The sequence below is a fragment of the Dendropsophus ebraccatus genome, unplaced genomic scaffold (genome assembly GCF_027789765.1).
Source record: "Dendropsophus ebraccatus isolate aDenEbr1 unplaced genomic scaffold, aDenEbr1.pat pat_scaffold_1172_ctg1, whole genome shotgun sequence".
NCBI classification, from domain to species: domain Eukaryota; kingdom Metazoa; phylum Chordata; class Amphibia; order Anura; family Hylidae; genus Dendropsophus; species Dendropsophus ebraccatus.
Genome location: NW_027208589.1, coordinates 38,846 through 44,851, shown reverse-complemented (window position 1 = coordinate 44,851; position 6,006 = coordinate 38,846).

The following is a 6,006-nucleotide window of genomic DNA, read 5'->3' as shown; positions in this document are numbered from 1 at the left end:
GTTGCCGCATGATAAGAGTTGATATTTAGAGGTCACAGCACCTGATGACGGTGGGAGCCAGATACCACCAGCTTGAGAAGACGACGTGCGGATACGTTTCTTTTCAATCCTACGTATTAAAGGTTTAAAATTGGAGAAATCTGGTTGCAACTGATATAATATTATCTTAAGTTTCAAAGGTGCCATAGCTTATTACAGATCTCCCGATAAGTGGAAGAAGAGAAGTCCAGGATCTGGAGGGTTAAGTAGGTGTGCGGCTCAGAGGAGGCTTAGAAGACTGAGCAGATGAAGGAGATGTATAGGCAGGATGTATGGGATTATAGGTGTTGTCTCATCGGGGGAAAAGGCTGCAGGATGGAGGTGGTAGGAGGGAAACATGGTCTACTTAGAACTCAGGGTATACTTAAGGGATGGGGATTAGAGATGAGCGAACCGGGTTCGGGTTCGAGTCGATCCAAACCCGAACGTTCGGTATTTGATTAGCGGGGGCTGCTGAACTTGGATAAAGCTCTAAGGTTGTCTGGAAAACATGGATACAGCCAATGACTATATCCATGTTTTCCACATAGCCTTAGGGCTTTATCTAAGTTCAGCAGCCCCCGCTAATCAAATGCCGAAAGTTCGGGTTCGGATCGACTCGAGCATGCTCCAGGTTCGCTCATCTCTAATGGGGATCCTTCGACCCTCTAGTGTCTCGCAAAATTGCAGCTTTGGCTGTCCAGGCACGATGGGAATTTTAGCTTTGCAACAGCTGGAGGGTTGTAAGTTCCCCATCCCTGTATACTTGATGCCAAGGTCCCCATTCACACAATTGCCCCTCTTTCTGTATCTGTCACCTCTCTTCTTGCTCATCTATGGCATATCTTATCACTGGAACCAGAGGGCGAGTTTCATGTTGGCCTTATCAGTAGTTCATTGCTTTGGGTAAGGCTCGTCATGGGGCGATGAATAATGTGGCCATGCTTGTTCGGATTCTGAAGAACTACCTCCTTGCCCCACAGGGCATCCCTGGTTAATAGGTTCCTGGTACTGGCTCTAATGTGTCACCAGGCTATGCCCAGTATACATGCTAGGGAAGCTCTTTAAATGCATAAGTCAATTCTATGCGAAGTCACCTATTCACTTGCCAAAACCCATAAGGGTGTCATTTTCCCATCCATCAGATCAGTATACAGGTCTCGGAATACCCTTTAGGCATTGTCCGGAACATGGGTGTAGCATATCAAAGAGGCCAGGCTTGTGGCAGAAAAAAGATTTGCAATATTTCTTGTGGTTAAAAAGTTATCAGCACAGAAAATTACAACAACCACGTGATGGCCAGCTATTTAAGGCGTTCAATGTGCTGTCCACGGTGCTGAGCACAGAGCTGAAGGCACTGGATCCAATTGTTGTGAAACCACATGGGAAGTTCAGGTTTGGTCATCAATTCTGAGACAATTCTGGTCGTCTCTGATACCCTGCATGACCACCTTCCTGTTGGAAGGACTCTTGATCCAAGACGACGGCCATGTTCCAGACATAGCTTAAACTATAGCGCCCCCCCTACTTGCTGGGGTGTTCTGAATTTTCTATTTCTTTTTCTGCAATAAAAGGGTGTCCAGAGACTATATCTGTAAATAAAACAGTGACATCTAGTGGCGAAACTTTAGTACTACTTTCATCACCACACAAGTACAATAAGTACAGACTTTTCCGAAGGGTGTATATAACTGTAACACCGGTGGTAGGACACCACATATACCTTTTTGAGGTCAGGGGTGAATATACTAAATGCCTCAGAGATGTGAATGGAACCTTGTTACACTGCAAGGAATGAACAAATCTTACAGTGCGAAAGTCTCCAACCTTCTGGTTCCTTTATGATTAAACCATTTCCAAGCCGGATTTGTAAGTGGTTTGTGAGCCTGAGCGCCCCCATTGTAATCTTACCAGCACTTCACAGGCGATTAAGCAGATAACCGTAGTTCTCTTATCCAGACTACTACTTTGTCCTTCTTCCACTTCAGTTGTTTCCATTGCTAAAACTAGAAGACAAAATAGATATGTAATATAATACTTGTGCTTACGGTGTGGGAGATACTGGGAGCACTCTTCAAGGTTGAACAATGTCAGATCATTTAGGGCAGGGGTCCTCAACTGGCGGACCGCGGTCCAAACCCGGACCGCGGCGGCCAGCTGTCCGGACCCCGGCTGCCGCACTGCTCCCTGCACAGTAAGTATCTATGAGCGCTCGTAACGAGCGCTCATAGATACCGAGCGGCAGCAGCACTGACAGAGAGAAAGCCATTGGCTCCCTTCCTGTCAGTCACCTCTCAATGGCCGCAGCGGTCACTAGAGGCCGCGCTCCCCCTCTGGTGTCGGCGCTCAAGTGACGTTCCTGCGCCGGCAGGGAGAGCGGCCTCTAGTGACCGCTGCAGTGCGGCCACAGGAGAAGGAGAAGAGGACGTGTAGGACTTAGGTGAGTAAAGTCCTTTTTTTTTTTTTTTTTAATGCTATATGGGAGGGGGGAGCGCACATGGGGGCTATATACAGGGGGAGAGCGTACAGGGGGAGAACCCACAGGGGGCTATATACATGGGGAGAGCCCACAGGGGGCTATATACAGGGGAGAGAGCACAGGGGGGCTATATACTGGGGGAGAGAGCACAGGGGGGCTATATACAGGGGGAGATAGCACAGGGGAGCTATATACTACAGGGGGAGAGAGCACAGGGGGAGAAAGCACAGGTGGGGCTATATACAGGGGGAGAGAGCACAGGGGGGGCTATATACAGGGGGAGAGAGCACAGGGGGGCTATATACAGGGGGAGAGAGCACAGGGGGGCTATATACAGGGGGAGAGAGCACAGGGGGGCTATATACAGGGGGAAAGAGCACAGGGGGGCTATATACAGGGAGAGAGAGAATAGGGGGCTATATACAGGGGGAGAAAGCACAGGGGGGCTATATACAGGGGGAGAGGGGGGAGAAAGCACAGGGGGGGGTATATACTGGGAGAGAGCATAGGGGGGCTATATACTGGGAGAGAGCACAGGGGGGGCTATATACAGGGGGAGAGAGCACAGGGGGCTATATACTGGGAGAGAGCACAGGGGGGCTATATACAGGGGGAGAGAGCACAGGGGGGCTATATACAGGGGGAGAGAGCACAGGGGGGATATATACAGGGGGAGAGAGCACAGGGGGGATATATACAGGGGGAGAGAGCACAGGGGGGATATATACAGGGGGAGAGCACAGGGGGGCTATATACTACTGGGGGAAGAGAGCGCACAAGGGGGCTATATACTACTAGGGCAGTCAACCCCTGTGTACCTAATTTCAAAGGGCTGGTGAGAGAGAAAATACCAGTTTTCCCACTAATAAGCATCAATTCTGTATGTAAATAGTTGAACAACGTTTGTGAAAAGTAACAAAACACGTTTCCTACTGATGTTCAGCTCGGACCTTCACCTGACAATAGACCCTGGTAAGTGGACCTTCACTAAAAGTTGTTGAGTACCCCTGATTTAGGGTATATGCATATGGGTCAGACCTGCCAGAACACCTCACTTTGGGGTACATATTTTATGACAGCTGCACCCCTGGCATATGCCAGGGAGAAGGTGCGGGTTTGCCTCTTCTCCCTGGCGTACACCTGCTGTGCCTGATGGACAGGAGGAGGCTTCAGTCATGGCAGAAATGTACTCCTCCTCCTGAGCAGGGGTAGATTTCTGTGCCTGCTGTATGGCATGTGCAGGTCAGATTGGTTTCACGTTGGGGCAGTTGGGGGCGGAGCCTAATTTACGCGTTAAATCCGTAGGCTAGTGAGGTAATTTGGTGCACTGTGGGTGTGGCATCCACCACCAATGCACCGATCCGGCCCACCTGTTCCACTGATATTCATTAGAAGGGACAGGCTTACCGGGCTTGGATCAGTACATTGGAAGCGGGACTACCGCCCCCAGTGCACTGATCCAGCCCTGGGTGACCTGCCCCTTGCCACACCAAATCGCCTCACTAGCCTACGGATTTAACTCCAAACTTCTCGGAAACAGCACAGAGGATAAAGGTAAGAGACATACCTTCATCCTCAGCTTCCCGGGCACTTTAAAGTGACTGTATCACCAGGCCAGGGCTGACGCACTGGAGGCGGGCTGACCCACCCAGTTGTCTAACCTGTTAATAGTTTCTCTTTGAGGGAAACTTTTCCGTTCTTATAAGATTGATGGATAGACCTTCAACCGCTGATTGGTGGGGTGCTAAAAGCCCTGTCACCACTCATTGTGTGGTGGTAATACCAGGTAAGTGCAAGGAGAAGCCCGGCCAGAATGAAAATTCTGCTGCAGGCAGAGGGGGTGTGGGAATATAATAAAGGATGTATACTCTCCTGTCCCGATGCCCCCACAGTGCCACATCACCCCTCCCGGACCTCTGCTGGCCACCTGTATCTCCTGCTCCTGCTATGTCACGACTTGGCTGAGGAATGTTCGCTAAGCCTGTCAGTGACTGGGCCGGGACATTGCTACAATCACTGACCGGCAGATCCGGGTCGTGACAACACTGGAACCCGCAAGAAACATTCTGGCAGCCTGTGACACGGCGATGTGTGGCACAGGGACAGGTAAGTATACATCCTTTAGTATGTTCCACATTCTCACTGCTTACAGCAGAATTTCAATTTTGTGCTGGACTTCTCCTTTAAAGTAAGAAGGGAGCTGTGCTGCAGTTACCTGGCACTACCACTACACAGTGAACAGCGCAGGACTTCCCTGGCCTTGTTCACTGTGTAGTGCAGGGCATCAAACAGCGGGGTTGTGGGTGCTGGCACCTCACCAGTGTGGATGTTGTCAATTGAGAGAAGATGAATTTTCAACCCTTCTCTCCACTAACATCTGGTCCCTATACACCTTATAATGTAGAAGGTGGCGGCCGGGGCAGCTGACTATAGTATAAGGACACCATGGACTAAAAACCTAGTTTTTTTTCAACCGTTTTTTCATATAAAACTGATTGCAGAAACGCAGTGTGGGCCTTATACGACTTTTCCAAACCATCGTCCATGTGCGTTATTTTTCTTTACCCGGTGTGCAGCTCTCCTAGCAGGGGTGCAGCGCGTTCCGCTCGGCAGCTAATGCAATGTCATCATTAATGGGAGATGAAATTGTCCCTTTCATGTGCGATTAGGAGCTCACGGGCTGGAAATGTCGGCGTCTGCGTGTTACATGTGTAAGTGCTTTTACTGTCATACAACATCTGTGTACGGAAGCGGAGAGAGCGCAGCCAATTTATTGTTCTGCCGCCGCTTTAATCTTTATCGGCTGCTCGCATTCTTCATCCGTTCTTTGTTCGCCGGCTTTGAAGATTTTTTTTATAGACGTCTTGTAATTTATGATTCGAGTCACAATTAGCAAGAGGCGGCAGTGGCAGCCTCTTCTAGCCCAGATCAGTATGGTGGCAGTCACATCATTAACCCTTGTTTGTCACCTGTACAGGAGATGCCGCATATCCTAAGTGTCTCTGTGTGTAGATGGATGTGGGAGAGTGGAGAGTGCAGATACGCCACATATCTTGGGGGAATATAGCCCATGATTTTTTTTTATTTATTTATTTTTTATGAAGATTTCATTGTAGATTTCAAAAACTGTAGCAAAATAAATGGAAAGAAGATAAGCGGCACTCACCAATGAAGCTTGTGGTCTTTATTGTTACGATTTATATATACACCAATCGGAACATACATGGAAAATACAGCAGGTGCACCTGCTGTATTTTCCATGTATGTTCTGATCAGTGTATGTAAATCGTAACAATAAAGACTACAAGCTTCATTGGTGAGTGCCGCTTATCTTCTATCCATTCATTGTAGATTTTGCATCAAGTGAATGAGGGAGAATCTGCATTGCAAAAAATAGTTGTGACACGTCACGTCCTCTGCTTGGAATCCATGTTGATTTCGTGTCTGGTAGCCTGGATCTGAGCTTTTAGAGCAGAGGTAGGGAACCTTGGCTCTCCAGCTGTTGCAAA